Source organism: Ambystoma mexicanum, chromosome 5p, assembly GCF_040938575.1.
Source record: "Ambystoma mexicanum isolate Mex_15411 chromosome 5p, UKY_AmexF1_1, whole genome shotgun sequence".
NCBI classification, from domain to species: domain Eukaryota; kingdom Metazoa; phylum Chordata; class Amphibia; order Caudata; family Ambystomatidae; genus Ambystoma; species Ambystoma mexicanum.
The window spans coordinates 824,535,758-824,555,894 of NC_090930.1; the positions used below are offsets into that span (position 1 = coordinate 824,535,758).

The 20,137-nt window shown below is 48.9% G+C and overlaps 1 protein-coding gene across 3 annotated transcripts in view; it reads right to left on the minus strand.

Moving 5' to 3' along the window:
* The window catches only part of DPY19L1 (dpy-19 like C-mannosyltransferase 1), a 2,006,077-nt gene that overhangs the window by 1,530,701 nt on the left and 455,239 nt on the right, over positions 1–20,137 (minus strand). The gene's annotated exons all lie outside the window — the stretch shown is intronic.

A 20,137-nucleotide genomic window follows, 5' to 3' on the forward strand; every position in this document is an offset into this window, starting at 1 on the left:
ATGTAGTGTCAATATCCTTGCTTTAGCTAGTCAAGAGAGGTAAGTAAGCTCAAGCGCATTAAGTTATCTTGCCCCTCTGGCTTTTGTGAAGGGATGGGTGGGCCAATGGTTCCATGTTTTAATGTCGCAGTGAAAAAGTCATCAGGTTCTGGCGACTTTTTCCTGGCTACCAACATTTTTTCACCAAATATGCTAGGAGGGGTATCATCATATATCATTACCTCCAGTCCTAGAATATTTGGAGCAAGTGTTTGATAGCCTGGAGGGTGCATCATTAATGCATTTTTGTTTTTCAAGTCGCCAACCTGACGTCTTTTTTTCCTGGCGACATTATTACCCGATACCGGCCCAATGAGACAGTTGCCCGTAGTGACATTTTTCATTTTTATCTACTTGAAATTTGGCCTTGAATTCTATAAGTATCAGTGTAGATTCAACCGTATATATATTTGCCTTAAACCCTGGAACCCTCTAGACACCAATGTATAACCTCTGTTGAATCCAGCGAATTAGTCCCTCCTCCCCAAGGGGGAGTGACCCCCTTTGGGACTAGGGAGGCGAGCCCACTAAGCTGAAAATGCCATAGGGGGAATGCAAGTGGGATCCCACTGGGGGCGACTGCCCCCTTAGAGGTCAAGGCATCCCCAGAAAGGGGTTTTATTCATTCTTCCTCAAAAGAAATGTCCCGGGGCGTGGCCGGGAGCGCCAGCGATGTGGCAGCTCCATTGACGGCCTTTGCACGGGTCCGCGGCCATTAACATAATTCCTCCGGTTCCTGGCATGCCACTCACCCCCACTACCCGAGATGTGCCACGGTAGCCTCCCCTGCCTCGCCGTCCGCACTCTGGGCGCTTAACGGCCCCGGGCTTGCCGAAACGCGGCGAGGGCGGCTCTCCGGCGCCGGCATGATGATCCTCCAAGATGGCGACTGCTCCTGTGTGCCCCTGCCCCGTCGGCTCGTTGGCTGCATTTAGCCCGCCAGGGCCCGGCTTCGGAGATCGGACCCCCTCCGGCTTCGACCAGAGATACGCTGATGAGGGCGCTGCCTAGCTGATCGGCCCATCCCTTCAACTTCCCTTGGCCCGGGACTGTTGGCCCGGGGGTCCTCCGCGCGCACGAGCCTGCCTGCGGGGTCTGAGCCGCCGGCTCCATCTTCCGACCCTCACCCGCTGCCTCCCTCCAGCAGTGCGGCTTGGCGTTTGCTTCTCTGTGGCCAAGAGGAGCTGCTCCCCTTCTTCTGCAGCCTAAGCTACGCCACTGACTTCCTGGGGCGCCCCTGCCCACCTGCTCACCCCAGTTCCTACAGCCGTTGGGAGCAGACCTACGACCCCTGCAGCCCGGCCTAATCCGCGCAAGACCAGCGGACCTGCAACCACCCGGCTTCTGGGATTTGACCGTTGGCTATCTGTACAGCCTCCTGGGGCGCCCCGGCCCACTCCACCTCTCTAGCCCTTGCTATCCCCGGACCCTCCGACCGGCGCCTGGAGTCCCGGTGCGCAGTTACCGAGCCCCTGAAGCGAGTCCTTCACCTTGGAGCCATGACTAAAGCTTTAAAAACCACTACATCTGGTGACATCTCCACCATGCTGCTGGCCCCAGAGAGGAGGAAGAAGACCGAACCCCCCAAAATCACCCCCCAGAAATCCACCGAAGATAAAGGGTCGCTCGCAACTAACGAAGACCTCCAGGCTTTCATGACCGACATTAAGTCGGAATTCAGGTCCTGCATGGCCTAACTAACAACGAAACTGGAGCAAACAGAACAATGAGTCAGCAACATCGAACATAGGTTGGGGGAGTCCGAGCAGCTGGCTACGGATCACTCTAACGCATTGACGGAGGTCCAGCGCTCCATCCAGGCACTAATGGACAGAACCAAAATCCTCGAGTTTAAACAGGAGGATTTGGAGAATCGCTCCCAGCGCAATAACCTCCGCTTTCGCGGAGTCCCCTCCGCGATCACTGATAAGGAGCTTCCCGGATACATAAGCCTTTTTTTTCAATCCCTGCTGCCAGACCTGGATGAGACGCAGCTCCTGCTTGACCGCACTCATCGTTTGCGTCGCCGCCGAGGATTCGACACGGATCCCCCTCCGGACGTCACCACAAGAGTGCACTTCTACACTACCAGTGGGCCATCTCAGCAATAGGCCGCTCAAAGGATGAACTCTCCTTCCAGGGCTCCCCACTACAGATTTTCCAGGATCTCTCCCCCTTAACCCTCCAGAAGCGCAGACTGCTGCGCCCTCTCTCGCTCTTCCTGCGAGACAAACAGATCCGCTATCGCTGGTTGTTCCCCACGGCACTACAGTTTTCGTATTAAGGGCACTCCCCGCACCATTAGTCACCTGGACGACGCAGCATCCATCCTCCGCCCGGACTCCCCTGGGACTACAGAACCGCACTCTTCCAGCCAGACAGGTTCTGGACAGGTCGCCGCCGCGCACAAGCCAAGGCGGACCCGTGGTCAAGGGTGCAGAGAAACCGTAAACCTAGATAACAGGGTCTGGTAGCTCCGAAGCACACATAGCGCAGGAACCACCAGAATTCCCGCAAGCTCGCCACGGACCCAATGCGGTCCATACCCTCCTCCAGGGTGGATGTAACATTTTTTTACTCCTGGAGAGACTCAACTATGTTGGAGATGTCATCTTGTGACATCCGGAGTGGCCGGGGGAGCCACCGATTGATCAAAATCGGCCCCCCCGGTCACAGTTTGGCCCTCCCGTTGGAGGCCGACGTTGGAAGTTCTTATCTCCCGTTGGAGACCATTTCTAAAAAACCCTCAGCCACAGGAGACCCCAATGCAGCAGCGTATTCCTCACAACTATGGCCGACCTAATCCGTTCCCATCCCCCCCCCACAGAAATTGGATTTGGAGCATCAGCCCCCACATCTAAAACTAAAGTTCACCACCTTAAACGTCAGAGGCTTGAATTCTCCCCCGAAGAGGAAATCCCATCCTCCAAAGACTGCACAATGAAGGGACCTCAATTGCTTTTTTACAAGAAACTCACCTACTCCCAGCAGACTTCTTTCGCTTACAAAGTAGACTCTATCCTCTCCAATTCCTAGCCTCCAATGGAACCAAGATGGGAGGCACCGCTATTCTTTTCACTAAGGACTTACGACCCCAGATCCTGGACTTGCCGAGTTGCCCCGAGGGCCGCATTATGGCGGTTAAGTGCTCTGTCCTCGGCCAACTTTACACCCTAGTCTCGGCCTACGCCCCGAATGAGCACCAGGTGGGATTCTATCAGGACTTAGAGGACTCCCTTCTTCCGTTTATTGAAGGGAAAGTGGTGGTCGGTGGTGACTTCAACGGGGTCCCGGACCCCCTCAGGGATAGATCTCACCCCCCAACGGCCAGGGACCTGAACTTGGCAACAGCCCTGCTCTGCTTATTCCGTGCCCTGAACGTCGTTGATTCCTGAAGAGTGCTAACTCCGGAGGAGAAAGACTTTACCTTCTATTCATACGTCCACTGTACCTTCTCCAGAATAGACTTAATGCTGGTCTCCGCTCAGATCCTGACCTTTACGGACAATGTCACAATTGGCTCCCGGATCCTCTCAGACCACGCTCCGGTCTCGCTGACCCTGAGAGCACACGACCCAGATCGCCCTCCCCGCCGCCAATGGGCCTTGTACGACCGTATCATGGGGAACATGGTGACGAGAGACACGATCGCCAGAACCATCAGAAACTTCTTTGAGGAAAACCCCGACGAGGACACCTCCCCGGCTAATACCTGGGACGCCATGAAGGCGGTGCTTAGAGGAGAGCTGATTGCCCAAGGAGCCGCGTACCACAAACAGATGAGGGCAACTCGTGCCACTTTGGAAGCTGAGGTTCATGAGGCCGAAGCCACCCATAAGCATAAGGGCTGGTCCCCAAAGTCCTATAGGGTCCTACAAATGGCAAGGAAAAGACTCGAGGCGCACTACGCCGATGCTACAGCTAATCTGCTGATCAGAACCAAACAGTGGTACTACGCTCATAACAATAAGGCTAATAAACTACTGGTCAGCAAGCTGGCCAAGGAAAAGAGCAGAAACGTCATCCTGGGTCTCCGCGACGCACAAGGGAAGATCCATCACACGGAGGGCGAAAAACTATGGCTGGCGGTCGCACACCAATCAGAAATAATTACGGCTGTCCCGCGGGACCCAGATGAGCAGCACTCCTACATGAAGGAGGCGTCGCTACCGCTTTTGAAACCAGAGGCGAGAGAGGAACTAGAGACTCCTATCACCAATGAGAAAGTGGAGGAGGCCATTAAGAGTCTAAAGCTGAGGGTCCCTGGCCCGGATGGGTTCTGCAAACGCTTTTATAAACTCTTCCGCCCTCAACTGGTGGCTCCTCTGACCCGCCTATTCAGCTCGTTTGTGGCCTCTGGCACAGTCACCCCATCAATGCAGGAGTCCATCACAGTGTTGGTTCTCAAGCCTGGAAAGGACCCCCAGGAGAATAGCTCGTACAGGCCCATCTCCCTGTTGAACTTGACGCCAACATCTACTCCAAGGTCCTGGCCAACCTGGTGCCTCTGCAGCAACCCAGGCTCCTACTTCCACATGTGGTGGTCTTGCCCCAGAGTGAAGGAATTTTGGACCCAGTGTCTGGCCACCATTCGGGACATCACCCAGGTCGTAATCCCCTTGATGCCCGAGCAGGTCCTCCTGGGAATCCCACTCCCGGGCGTATACCCGAGAACGGGGAGGAGGGCGGCGCTGATATCCCAACTTCTATTGGCCGCAAAAATCACGGTGGCCTGCACCTGGAAGTCTGCGGACGGACCATTGATGACCCTATGGTGGCTTAAATTATGGGACATATTGATAGCAGCCAAAGCCGGTCTGCTCTACCGTCTGTTTTACCGATATTTGGGCCCCGGTCCTGGACTATGACCAAAACTACCCGGCTCTGACCTTCGAGCCACGCTTGATCGTGAGAGCCCTCCACACGGTAGGGGAGGACTTGCCGTCTGCCCAGGCCGAATGAGACACGTATCACTGCCTTCCGGGAATTTGGGGGTGGGGGACGGGACACTATGGTCCGATATGCCCTGTGAGATGTAAGCATCGTTAATGCTCTGTTATCCTGTGTGTTGAACTATAAATAAACAAGTTAAAAAAAAAAGAAAGGTCCCATGCATTTGCTGGCTATGTGGGGATTGTACAGGTTAACTGTGTTCATGGCCATTTAGAAATGGCTGGTGTGGTTTCTGCCAGAATCAAAGCGGCTGCACAAGCAGCACAGGGGAAGAAGGCGGAAAGCCTGCATAGTCAGAAGCAGGAAGAGGAAAGTCTACTGAGCCAATCGCAGTTGGAGGAAATCCTGTTGACCTAGCCATGAGAAAGTTCTCCTGGAAGGCGGGGACAGGAGCCAGCCCAACGCAAAGAACAAGTTACTTACCCCTGGTAACTTTCTTAAGATTGGATGTTCCTCCCACGTATTCCTCATCTTTAGATAGAAGGATATCCTCTCCAGTTTATCTGCTTCGGAAAAATTTTCAGCAGAGGGCACTGTGCACCGATGCGGTCGACTATGTCCCTTGAGAGTCTCCGTCTCGAGGTCGACATCATCACTAGTACAAATAGCACACGCAGCGCCCGTTAGCTTCAGTTCTGGTTTTACGCCCTCATGCACAATTAACGGCATTAGAGTGTCCAAGCCAGTATAAGACCTTGAAAGAGCGTAAGGTGTAATGCACTGAAATTCTACTATGGGCAAGGTTGGGAGGAGCGATGAGGAATACATGGGTGGAACATCCAATCAAATGAACGTACCAGAGGAAAGTACTTGTTCTTCAAATGGATTGTGTCCTCCCGTGTATTATTGATCTTGAGATAAACTCCCAAAGTACTGTAGTTTTGGAGGAGGGAGTACACATTTTAGATGTAAATTTAAGAATTGGTATGGACAGCTTGTAAAACTGCCTTACCAAACCCTCCTTCTTGACTCGAGGACGAGTCGAAAAAGTAATATTTAATGAAAGTGTGAATGGATGTGGCCACCGCACAAAACATGCATAGGCACCCCTCTCTGTAAAGCAGAAGATGTTGCCATGCCCATTGGGGAATGGGCCCGAGGACTTCTGGGGAATCCGTCTCAGCCAATCTGTAGCATTCCGTAATGCCCAATATGATCCAACTACACAAAGTTTGTTTCGTAACAGATAGTCCCAACTAGTGACCCATGTATCCCACAAAATGTTGGTCATCCTGAAGTAACTTAGCAATCCTAAAATTGTAAAAGCTAAGTGCTCGTCTTGGATAAAGCCTATGCAGGCTCTCCTCATCCTTGCTAGTATGTGAAGGTGTGTAAAAAGATGTTAGCACAATTTTCTGGGATAAATGAAAGACTGATACAACCGTCGGTAGAAATGTTGGTTTGACTTTATGAACTACCTTGTCGTTAAAGAAAATAGAACATGGAGGCTTACAAGAGAAGGCCTGTAGTTTGCTCACCCTGCTGGCTGATGTTAATGCAACTAATAGGATGGTTTTAAAGGTCAGCAGCATTGAAGGACACAAAGGAAGTGGCTTGAAAGGAGCGCACATAAGGAATTTTAGTACAAGATTGAGGTCCCAAATCGGAACTTGAAATGGACATGTGGGGAAGCCAGTCCTTTAGGAATTGTATTATTAATGGCATCTTGGTCTCTTCCGACGTGCGCTTGAAGATTGAAAGCGCCGGCAAGTATCCTTTAACCTCTTAAATGCCAAGGACGAGCTATCTGTCCTTTTTGGCATTCTGTTTTGTGCGATCCCAAAGCAGCCTGAGTGTTTTATTTCTTTCAGTTTCACGTCGGCGTGCATAACGCACACCCGACGTGAAACTGAATGCAAATTCACTGCGGCAGCCATTTTCGTCTGCCATTTTCGTCTGCTGCGGTGAAAAGCGAAGGCGAGTGCCTTTCTCCCTCTCCCTCGGAAGGGGCATCTCCCCCCGCGAGGACTACATGAGATGCCCCCCCATCCATCTGAGGGGGGGCACCAGAATAGTGTCAATAGGCCCCCCAAAGGATGGGACCGCAGGTTTGGTCCCGCCTGGGGCAGATGTGTGCCCATCTGTCATGCATAAGGGGTGAGAATGCAGTGTTTGAATGCTGCAATTCATCCTCTAAAGCAAAACCGGATTCATCCTGCTTTCCTTTACATACATGTCCATTCCTGATGGCATTTTGGCCTCCAGGTAGGATAGAGGAAACTGCACAACGTTCAGTCACATTTTGAATCTTTGTAGGACTACAAACCAAGGAACTCTGAAATGTAGCACAATCTAAATTAACAGCTTGTTTGAAACTTGTATCACTTGTTTCAAAATCATTTTATCTTGTACTGCTGACATGTGCAGCTGATGCACCTACTGTTTTTAATGGAGTTTCCAAAGAATGGTCATTGTTGCCATTTGTACGACCACTCTGACTCATTTCTTTACCAGAATCAGTCGCAAATTCCCTCTATGAGGCAAGCATTTCTTTTTTGAGAACAAAGAAGCATGCATCCGGTTTGCCAACTGAGGAACTAGGAGACGGCTCACCATTGTAATTTACAACTTGAGTTGCAGTCATGCAGTTGTCACTTCTACTTCCCTCTTCATCTGTGTTAACTGCCTGTGATTTCAAGAGTCTATCTTGTAAATGACTCTCTGGTAAGCCAAGGCTAACCGTATCCAGATCATCTTTCGAAATAGTACTTCCAGTTTGATATTTCCTTTTACAAGTCATTTTTTAATTAGGTCTGACTACGGGTCCACTCACATCTTCAGTAGATATCAGATTCTCGTCTGTGTTGGTAGGGGTCAAACAAACAGAACTGTGGAAACCACAAGCAATGACGGCTATATTTCCATTTGAGCTTTTTTCTTTGCAATGCTCCTCATTTTTCTCGATAGCCATATAAACAGATGGATTTTCATTTCCAACCAAATCTTTCTTTTTGACTTCTGTACTGTCTGTACAGTCTGGTTCCCTCCACTCAGAGGGTGTCTTTTATTAGTACACGCTACTTTGGCTCCCTCCCTTGAGGTCTAAGTGTCATGAAAATGGTACTTGAACACCATCTATATGGAGGCAGTGTCTTGTGTATCTCGTACCACCCTGGCTTTTTTATTGTTGTAACTGAACTAATGTCATGTTTTGTGTGACTGAAAGGTCTTCTGTAGGAATTACTTGGAATACGATTGGTGTGTGAGTGAGGTAAAGCTACGTAGAACATACATATGTGATTTCTGTGAATGCAATTTCCCAGCACTGAAGAAATGATTAGCATGTTAGTGGATGTATGTTTAGTGTGCGTAAGGTTGCAGATATGAATGTTTCAACATGACCGGTGAATGCAGGCATACTTGCTATGGGCGTATTTGAAGTTGGTGTGAAATACAGCGCATGTTGGCCTGGTAGCCAAGTGAGCCAATGTCCACTTGCTATCAGTATGCAGATACTGTTGGTGCAACATGACATTTGAATGCAGACACAGTTGATATGCAAGTACTGGAAAATGGTGTGAAAGATATCGTTACAGACACGATTGCATTGTGAGCAGATGTCCACATGCTATAAGTGTGCAGATACGGTTGCTGTGGCGCAAGCCGTTTCGTAGATGTGCGACTGCTGAAATGGATGCCTACTGACTGCAGACAGGAAAGGTGTATGAATGGCCATTGAAACGGTTGGTGCCTTGACATGGCGTCACTGCTCACAAGGACTTTTCTCCTTGTGCTTAACCCAACCCTGCCTGTCCGACTGCATTGTGAACTGTATGTATGAGAAGTGTGAACAAAGGTGCACGTAAATGGGCTTCAAGAGGAGAAACAGGGTGGCAGTGGGTACTACACAGTGATTATTTCATTCCCAGAGCGCTTACTGTACGAATGATTTATCATTACGACACCCAAGCATACGAGGTCTGCCTCTCATTGGGACACCTGTGGGAAAGCGGGAAGGTAGTCTATGTGTTGTTGGCGGCGTGTTTCCGTCGGTTGGCAGTGGGAAATGTCATAAAATTGTTGTTTTTCCCCACATTTCTGAATTTGCTGGGGCTTGTGGGTAGTACATTCTGGGGTGATTCGCGCAAGGCACTCTTCTGTGGATTCCCACGGGTGTCCTCTTTTCGGAAATGCATGGGGTTCTCTGTTTTCCTTGGTGGCTTCGACATCCTAGGCCCAAAAGTGTAGGCTGTCCACAAGAGCAACATTTCTCAAAATCTGCTCTGCCGAAAGACTTTGGGTTACCAGTGGTTTAGTCTTTTTGCCTTTGCGCTCCAGGTAGGTGCACCCACACATGTGAGGTACCGTTCTCGTCGGGACACCTGTGGGAATGCGGGAAGGTAGGACATTTGTTGTGTTTGCGTGGTTTTCCTAACGTTTCGACCAAATTGCTGCTGCCGCCCCTTGTCACACAACCCTTTCATTTCCCAAATGTGACCTATATTTTGTCACTGCTTTAGGCACTATATACTTTTGTAACCTGCACAAGTCACCTACCATTCAAAAGGTCTGCCTGTGCTCTTTCAAAAAATGTATGCTTGCCCTTCCTCACCACATGTGTTTTCCTTATTTACACATGCTAAGTACGTCTGTTTAGGCCATAAGCATAAAACTCCTGTGTACCAATGGCTCAGTTTTTGGCTTGTGGTATTGCTTGTTTTGTGAAACATTACGAAAAATGTGTGATTTCTTAACTGGAAGAGTCGGGGGAATGTAGCGGAGCATTGTTTTTCTCAAAATTCACATCTCAAAGTCATTGCCTTACCGGGCAAACCATGTCCACCACATACCTTTTTTCTGTCATTTTCCCGATTTTCCTCCAAACTATGGAATTTTCCACTACATAGTTGTTGCCTTACCTGCACAAATCACCCCTTTCTAAACTTGGAATTTTGTCTACTTTTCAGAAATGTATGTCTTTCTGTCTTCCCATTGAGCTTTCCTACCCTTCTCTTCCATTCCGTCCACACATGTCCTATTGGGAAAAAAAGGGCAAAATCGCCTACCTCTCACAAAACAGCTGGTAACCACATCAAAATATGTTTTTTTGGCTTCTACTCAACCTGTTCCTAAAAGCCTGGAAAATGCTTTGTTCCTAGCACTTACAAGGAAAAAACCACAGGCTTCTTTGTACATCATTTTATTGCCATTTTCTGAAAGCAAAAAAGAGGCCAAATTTGGCCGAGATATCTCATGTAACAGAAAAGTTACAAGGGATTGAATGGCAACATAGCGAAATCACCAAAAAATGCCTTGGCACTGGGAGGGCGTGGGGGGGGCCCATGGCAGTTAAGGGGTTAAGGGTCCCAATCTGAAGCCCCAGATTTGCCAAATGTAACAAAAAAGATAACACCATAGGTGTACTACAATGAAAAGGGAAAGGGTCCACATCCCTTTCCCTGCACCAACTACAGAATTTATTCCAGTGGCACAAGGATTTACTGGCTGGCCTTCTGACCGAAAGTTAAATTTCCATTACGTTATCCGGGAGACCTCAATCCTTACATCTCAACCTCTCAGAAACCATGCGTGAAGGTGGAGTGTCTTGACCTCTGGATGGAGAACCGGACCCTCCTCTCATGAGAGAAGGTTCTCTCTTTGTGGAAGACGGATTGGAGGGCAGATGGACATGTCCAGAAGGTCCGGGTAGAAGGTCCTCCTGGCCCAATCCGGGGCAATAAGGATCATGGCTTTCCCGAATCTTATCAACCTCCTGATCATGTGCGGAGTGACCAGGATTGGAGGAAACACATACAGGGGTGGAAACTCCTAGTCCACTACGAACGCGTCTCCTAGAGCTCCTCTTGGGGGGAAATTCCCTGGAGCAAACTGTTTGCACTTCCGGTTGACACTGGTCGTGAATAAATCTACTTGAGTGGTTCCCCAAAAGTGAAGATCTCTTGAAGGACCTCCTGAGCTAGTTTCCACTTGTGGGAGACTGTGCTCTGCCTGCTCAGAGCTTCTGCCGCCGTGTTCTCTTCTTCGGCTAGGTGAACTTCCGATATGGAGATTCCTTCTTGAATTGCCCAGAACCAGAGCTGAATTGCCTCTCTGCACAGTGGTAGTGACCCTACACCTCCTCTTTTGTTGAGGTAGTACATGGCCACTGTGTTGTCCGTCATTATCAGGACATTCTTTCCCCGTACAGAGGGCAGAAAGGCCTTCAGCGCTAGTCTGATTGCCCTCAGTTCTAAAATGGTAAAGTGTTGTTTGGACTCCGATGGAAACCAACGACCGCTTACCACCAGATCATTGGCATGGGCTCCCCACCCCGTGAGTAAGGCATCCATAACTACTATTATCTCCGGCCATGGTTGCCAAAAAGGTTCCCCTTTCAGTATGTTCTCACAGGTCCACCACAGGAGATCCTGTGCGACTCTGCTCGGAACCTGGATCAGAGCTGACATTTTGCAAGAGAACTGTGACCACTGTGTCCTGAGGGCCCATTGTAGGGATCTCATTCTCAGGCGAGCCTCTGGCACCAGGAAAATGCAGGCTGCCATGAGACCGAGAAAACTAAAAAAACTGAAGGCCGGAAGACACTAGGCACACTAGAATTTGGAGACCATCTGCAGGATGTGTTGAGCCCTCACCTCGGGTGGCAAGGCTTTTCCCCCAGGATGCATCCAGGACTGCTCCAATGAATTGGAGCCTTTGAGACGGTATCATGTGGGACTTCTTAAAATTGAGGGAGAAGCCCAATCTGTGGAGAGAGTGGCAGGTTATGGGTCTGTTTGGGAGAAAGAGCCCTGATCAGTCAATTGTCGAGGTAGGGGTAGACGGGAATCACCGCTATCCTGAGATTCGCTGCATCAACGCCGTCAATTTAGGGATAACCCTTGTGTGGAGGTCAGCCAGAATGGCAGAACTCGAGACTGATTGTGAGAACCGTCAATGGCAAACCTCAGGTAATTTCTGTGCTTCTGATGAATAGGCACATGAGCCTTAGCATCCTGAAGGTCCAATGACACCATCCAATCCTGAAGATGGAGGGCCTGAAGGATGTGAGAAAGGGTAACCGTCTGGGAACTTGTCCTTCCTGAGGAACTTGTTCAAGTCCCTTAAGTCCAAGATGGGTCTTAATCCTCAGTCCTTCTTGGGGATTAGGAAATAAAGAGAGTACCATCCTTTGTTCCTCTCAGTCACGCCTTTTTTAGAAAGGGGAGGCAATAACCCTGGGCTACTGTTTCCAATGCCCATGCATCTAAAGTAATACACAGCCATTCTTGCAGATGCTGCAAGAGTCTGTCCCCCCACCAGGGTCTTGTGGGTTAGGGTCTCAGAGGTTTTGAGGCGGCTGATGGTACAGTTGCCGTTGCTTGGGCGGACTTGGCAAACCTAGCCAGTCCTCTCACTTTTCCAACTGAGGAATAGAAGCAAAAGAACCTACCACTCCAAGATGATCCATTGGGGTGAGATGGCTGGCTGTGGCTGTCTGATAGCGGATTTGACTGCCGCCTTCGAGGTCTGCAGCTGGGTGCTGTTCTCAAAGGACATGTTGAGGAGTCTAGACGGCATGTCTGGCGCAAATACAGACTTTCTCAACCACACAAACCTGCGCATCACAGTGCTAGAGTCCAATCCTGATTGAAGAGACTCACACATAGCCTCCTTTTCATTTCTTACAATATTCAGGAAGTCGTCTCTTTCTTCCGCTTCGGGAAGGTGCTCTGCCGCCATGGCTATACAGTCCTACAGGGTGAACGTCAATTTGGCTGAAGTGCAAGTGGCATTTGCAGACTTAAGAGCCATGCTCCTGGCAAAAACACTTTCCTAGGCCAAGCAACAAAGCGATTATCATCCGTGTCTGGCGGAATGTTTGGATAAGCTGCTTGTTTAGAAGTAGAAGTTGCAGCCTGAACCACCAGACTCTCTGGCGTAGGATGCTTTGACAAATATTCAGGATCGGCAGTGGACGGTCTGTATTTCTTGGTGAGGTTTTTATTCACTGCTGTACTAGATTCGCGAGACTCCCAGTTTGCCTTTACCAATTTTTGTAGACCAATATGGAAGGGAAATACAGGATCCTTATGAGGACCTTGTTCAAATGGGGATGAGGGTCTGCTGCATCCTAAAAAGTCTATTACCGTAATGACAAGCTGCCTATAACAGGCATCTGCATGGTCTGCCGGGTTCTGTTTGCCAAATTCAAGTTCAGGTGAAGTGTCAATGCCACTTGCAGATTGATGATTTTCAAGTACTTTAACATGGACTCAGAGATAAAGGTGTCTGGGACGTTAGGTGTACCAAATTGTAAACCAAAAATAGGAGTATCTGGAGGTGAAGGCTAGTGTTATTCATAAATAGACAAAGATTTGAAAAAATCCTTTCTAGGTAAATGTTTGTATGATTTTTCAACCCCCTTAGAGGGTAAGGAAGACTTCATTGGAAAATACGTTGATGGCTTCGACTCCAGAGGCATCGATGGTTTCGACACTGACGGTTTTGACACAAATGGCGTATATGTCCTCGACGACTTTGGTGTCGACTGAGCCCTCGAGGGGCTTGAACCCCGACTTGATAGATTCTTCGGTGACTTTTTAGCGAGTCGATACCTCGAAGTTTCCCATGGGGTTTCTGGCTTACGTCCCGGGCGCGGAGGATTTTGCCTTGCCCTTTCCTTGTCGGCTTTAAAAGGTGCAACAGGATAATGGCTTTTATAATTCCTCATTTGCAGGGGTCAGGCCTCCTTCACGAAGATTTTTAACATTTTCTGTATGAATGACTCCCACTCAGCAGGAGTTGATGATTTGGTTGGGCACGTAATACTCCTTTCAGGAGATGAGTTGGATGAGGAGGTGGAAGGTGATCTATGTCGCCTTTTCCTTATCTTCTTCGATGAAGATTAAGAGTGGTGAGATCACTCCTGGACCAAGAGCGTTTTTTGGATTTTTTCCTTCGAAGAGAGTCGCCTCTCGAAACTCATCAGACAAGTGCATTTCCAACAGAATCGTCAAGGGTGATTTAGTAAGGGGCCTACCTGCAGCTAATTTCCCTTTTCGCTCTTTCAAAGCCTTACCAGTCAGACTGACAGGACCCACAGTCTTCCGTTTGATGCTGCACGCCCAGGCACCACAGACACACAATGAGCATCCGTGAGAGCCATTTTAGTGCCGCAATCGTGGAATTTTTTTAACCCGGTCTTCGGGGTGGATGGTGTCGAAGACGAGGCAGGCCATTGTTATTCAAATATGTCACAGTTTTCACTGGAACTGAAACACGCCGTAATTTTTCAAAGCACCAGCCATCGAAGAAAAACCGAACTGAAGCGAACAGGCGTGTCATATGTACCAGTGATGACGTCAACCTCGAGACACATCAAGTCAACCGCATAGACGCACAGCAACCCTCTACTGAAAAAAAATTCTGAAGCAGCCAAGCTGGGGAGGATATCTATCTAAAGATGAGGAATACGTGTGGGAGGACAATCCATTTGAAAGGCGTCTTACACAGAGAAGCCAAGGAGCCTGCGGAAAGCTGCTCTGTCCAAGGCGGTCCAGAGCGAGAGAGACCCGGCTGAAGGAGAAGTCCCGACCACACCAGAATTGGTTGACCCGCACTTCACAGCGCCAATTAACCATTGAAGACGCACCAGAAGCCTTTCCCCAAGGTGGAGAGAAAGAAACAATATCCCAAGGAGAGTAGAAAGCAACAATACTACAAGGTGTGATGAGAGAAGTCCCCGAGGGTGGGGAGAGAGACACACAATCCCAAGGGGTTAGAGGGGAGGTGAAATAATCTGTATTCCGGGACTGAGGGACAACAGCCCGACTGCAAGACTAAAAAGACTTTCTGATCAGGAAAAGATGAAAAATACTTTTTTGTCCCAAAATTTGAACTGTACATGCAGGCACGTGGCCTGGGCGAAGCCAGAGACACCACCTCAAGGATTCAGAGCGAATCACCTTTATAGAACTTTCTGGTTGAGTTTATGTTAATACTTTTTGTTAGTGGTAGGGACAGAACTTAGATTAGATCATGATTTGGACAAAGGACTGAATTGTACAACTTGTAACATGAATGCTTGTCTGTCTCCTGAGTCTGACTTACCACAACTCTTTGTCATTCCAGGCCTAATCAGGGTTACGCAGGATTGGCAAGAGTGGACCAAATCAATGTGGGACCGTCCATACCCCCCAACTTCGTATTGCTTTATTCCAGTAAAAGATGGACATTCTAGAAGATGTTAAAGTAAATTCACTAGTCTAGTTCTTCATGTTCGTGCAGGGGAAGTGAGAATGAGGGGAAGGAGACATCACCTGCTCTATCTGTTTCCATCTGACTGAGAAGGTTTTGTGTCCCCAGGTGAAAACAGGCAAGATTTGCATCGCCAAATTCTATCTGAATGTTTGCGACACCCAGACCCCCATTTTGCATGCCTCTTAATAGTACTTCAATTTTTGAAGCTCTATTGCCCTTCAACATGAAGAAAAACATTTCTGTAAACTTGAGTTTGGGATCTTAACTGGGAGGGCTAAGCAATGATTTAGAAATCTGGGGAAAAGGTTCATCTTAATAGCTGTAACACAGCCTAATCATGGAATTTCCTGAATGCTCCATCTGACTATAATTTCAGTTAACTCTTAAAATAAGGTTGGTAAATTTAGCTGATGAAGCATTCCATGAAAGGATGGAATCCAGACCCCTGGGTACTCAATCAATTAATTGTTCCACTTAGTGGGGCAGATCTCAGCACATTGTTCCACTCAATGGGGCAGAGCTCAGCTAGTCGATGCCTAATAACAGGTGGCATTAAGATAGTTAGCCCCTTGGATTTGGGATAATACATAGTAAACCCTGAGTAGGTTCCAAAGTTCTGCAACCATCCCGTTTAAGTCTGAGATAAGTACATCCGTAATGCTAACGATTACATTGTCGGCATGAAGAGAAACATTACACTCTTCCCCATGCAAATCTATTCCTTTAATATCCTCACTTCTTCCAACTTTCCAGAAAATGAGTCCCATATATAATGCAAAGTTTAGGGGCGACAGATGGCATATCCCTGTCTTAAGATGAACAAGTTACTTCTTACCTTGTAACGTTCTTTCGACGGGATGTTCCTCCGACGTATTCCTCATCTTAGATATATCCTTCCAGCTCTGCTGGCCTTGGAAAATTTTTTCTCTAGAGGGCGCTGCGCGTCGACGTCCCTCGAGTCGATGTCCTTCGACAGCCGCCGTATCGACGCTCGACGTCATCCTGCCTATAAAGGCCGGGCGCAGCGTCCGTTGCTCAGTTCCGTTTTGTAGCCCACAGTATTACTGTCTGGACTAGACTAATCACCCTGAAGGAGCGTAAGCTGCAACAACAAGGGAAGTAGAACTGCGGGGATGGATGGGAGGGTCGATGAGGAATACGTCGGAGAAACATCCCGTCGAAAGAACGTTACAAGGTAAGAAGTAACTTGTTCTTCGAAGGGATTGTGTCCTCCGACGTATTCCTCATCTTAGATAGGCTCCCATAGCAGTATTCTATATTCGGAGGAGGGAGTACTGACTTCACGCTGTCTTCTATTGATGAATAGAATGCAGTACAGCCCTTCCAAACCTAGTCTCTTGACTAGAGGAGGAATCCAGATTGTAAAAATGTGTAAAGGTATGGACAGACGACCATGTAGCGGCCGCACATATGTCTTTAACTGGCACGCCTCTTTTGAGGGCCGATGAAGCTGCAATACCTCTGGTCGAATGAGCCCTAAGGTTTTGAGGGGGCTCTTTCCCTGCCAGTTTATAACATTCCAGAATGGCTAGAATGATCCATCTGGAAATGGTCTGCTTAGTTATTGGTAACCCCAGCTTGTGACCTGCGTAACCTACAAACAGCTGGTCTGCCTGTCTTATCCTGGCTAGTCTACTAATGTAAAAACTTAAAACCCTCCTAGGGTCTAGTCTGTGTAACCTCTCTTCCTCTTTCCCCGGGTGAGGAGGAGGATAGAAAGATGGTAGGGTAATCTTCTGAGAGATATGGAATTCAGAAACTACCTTTGGGAGGAAATTAGGCTTCACTTGCAGGACAACTTTGTCTTTGTGAAAGATTGTATGAGGGGGTTTACAAGAAAGAGCTTGTAATTCGCTCACCCTTCTAGCAGATGTAAGTGCTATTAATAAAACAGTTTTAAGGGTAAGGAATCTTAACGAACAAGAATGGAGAGGTTCGAAAGGTGTACCCATCAGGAAAGTTAGTACTAAGTTTAAATCCCATAGGGGAACTTGGAATGGTCTTGGGGGATAAACATTGGTTAACCCCTTTAGAAACTGTATTACCAAGGGTAATTTGAAATAGGATGGTTCTTCCGCAGTACGCTTAAAGATAGATAGCGCTGCGAGATAGCCCTTAATGGTGCCAACTTGAAGGCCTGAATTTGCCAAATATAGTAGGAAGGACAAAACCATGGGTGTACCACATGAAAATGGGCCGATATTCTGTTCTCTACACCAGCTGCAAAATCTGTTCCAACGGCAGCGGTATAAAGACTTTGTTGCTGGCCTCCTTGCCGAAAGCAACACCTCCATAACATCATCAGGGAGGTCCCAATCCTTGTACCTCAGCCGTTCAGAAGCCAAGCATGAAGGTTGAGGGTTTTGATGTCTGGATGGAGAACCTGACCTCCCTTCTGTGAGAGTAGGTTCTCTCTGAGAGGAAGTCGAATTGGAGGGCAGATGGACAAGTCTAGAAGGTCCGGGTACCACGTTCTCCTGGCCCAATCCGGGGCAATTAGCATCATGGTTCGCCAGAATCTTCTCAACCTCCTGATCATTTGAGGAATGACAGGGACCAGTGGGAACGCGTCTCCCAGAGCTCCTCTCGGAGGAAATTCCCTTGAGCAGAACAGGTCGCATTTCCTGTTTAGGCTGGTGGCGAACAGATCTACCTGAGGGGTTCCCCAAAGGGCGAAGATCTCTTGAAGGACTTCCTGAGCTAGCTCCCACTCGTGGGAGACTGTGTTCTGCCTGCTCATAGCGTCCGCTGTCAAGTTCTTCTCTCCGGCTAGGTGAACTGCCGAAAGAGAGATTCCTTCTTGGATTGCCCAAAACCAGAGCTGCATCGCCTCTCTGCACAGGGGTAGTGATCCTACGCCTCCTCTTTTGTTGAGGTAATGCATGGCCACCGTGTTGTCCGTCATTATCAGGACGTTCTTCCCTTGTACAGCTGGCAGGAAAGCCTTCAACGCAAGTCTGATGGCTCTCAGCTCTAACAGGTTGATGTGTAGTCTGGACTCCGATGGAGACCAACGACCGCTGATGGTCAAGTCGTTGGCGTGGGCTCCCCACCCCGTGAGTGAGGCATCCGTGACTACTGTTCTCTCCGGCTAGGGTTGCCAAAACTGTTCTCCTTTCAGAATGTTCTCGTGACAGGCCCACCACTGAAGGTCTCGAGCCACCCTGCCGGGAACCTGAAGAAGATCTGTCATTCTCCCTGAGAATTGTGACCACTGAGTCCTCAGTGCCCACTGGAGGGATCTCATTCTCAGGCGAGCCTCTGGCACAAGGAAAATGCAGGATGCCATGAGGCCTATCAACCTCAAAAAGTCGAAGGCTGGGAGACGTTGGGCATGTTGGAACTTGGTAACCATCTGTAGAATATCTTGAGCCCTCACCTCTGGTGGCGAGGCTTTTCCCAGGGAAGTATCCAGGATCGCTCCTATGAACTGGAGTCTCTGCGATGGTATCATTTGAGACTTCTTTAAATTGAGGGAGAAGCCCAGTTTGTGAAGGGAGTAGCACACGTGATTTAGCTGGATCTGAGCTTGCTCCGGAGAAACAGCCCTGATCAGCCAATCGTCCAGGTAGGGGTAGACGTGAATCCCTTCCCTCCTTAGACTTGCAGCCACTACCGACATTAACTTGGTGAAGACCCTCGGGGCGGAGGTCAGCCCAAATGGCAGTACTCGAAATTGATAGTGAGAGTTGCCAATTGCGAACCTCAGGTATTTCCTGTGTTTGAGATGGATAGGCACATGGAAATAAGCGCCCTGAAGGTCCAGAGATACCAACCAGTCCTGAAACTGAAGGGCCTGGAGGATCTGAGAAAGAGTGACCATCTTGAATTTGTCTTTCCGGAGGAATTTGTTCAATTCTCGCAAGTCCAAGATGGGTCTCAGTCCTCCGTCTTTCTTCGGAATGAGAAAGTAAGGGGAGTACCAGCCCTTGTTCCTCTCCGCTACAGGTCCCGGTTCTATGGCACCTTTCTCTAGCAGGTCCAAAATTTCCTGCAAGAGGAGCGGATCTGGAGCTTTCTGAGAGCTGATCCCCGGTGGATGACTCTGAGGTATAAGTAGGAAAGGCAGGCAGTAACCTTGGGCGACTGTTTCCAATGCCCAAGCATCTGACGTGATAGCCTGCCATGCCGTCAGATGTTGAGTCAACCTGCCTCCTACAGGTGTCCTGTGAGGGGAGTCCTCAGAGTGGTTTTGGGGCGGCTGATGCAGATGCCGATGGTAAAGAGGCACCTGCTGTTGCTGCGGCTTTAGAATATCTACCCCGTCCACCTCGGGTAGTTCTCCTTTGACCCCTTTGAGCCGGTCGTCCTCTACCTCTTCCGAATGCGGAGTAGAAGCGAAAGGACTTGCCCCTCGCAGAGGTTCCTGTGGGACGAAAAGGAGTCTGACGGATTGCAGCTCCTAGGGATTTTGCTGCAGCTTTTGAAGTTTGCAGTTTCTCTAAACTGTCATCCGCCTTTTTCCCAAACAAAGAAGAGCCATCGAATGGCATGTTCAAGAGCCTGGCTTGCACATCTGGGGCAAAACCCGACTTTCTCAACCAAGCGAATCTCCTGGTTGATGTACTTGCCGCCATTGCTCCGCTGATACTGTCAGCCAAATCAATGCCCGTCTGGAGGGATTCGCACATAGCGTCTTTACCGTCCTGTATAATATTCAGGAACGCATCCCTTTCTTCTCCCTCCGGGATGCAGTCAGCCGCTGTAGAAGCACACTCCCAAAGTGTATGGCTGAACCTAGCAAGGGTGCATGTAGCATTAACCGACTTTAGCGCCATGCTACATGCTGAAAAGACTTTCTTTGCCATAGCATCATATTTTTTATCGTCCCTGTCCTGTGGGACTGTAGGATAAGCCGTCTTGACATCGGTAGAGGATGCTGCTTGTACCACCAGACTTTCTGGGGATGGATGTTTAGACAAAA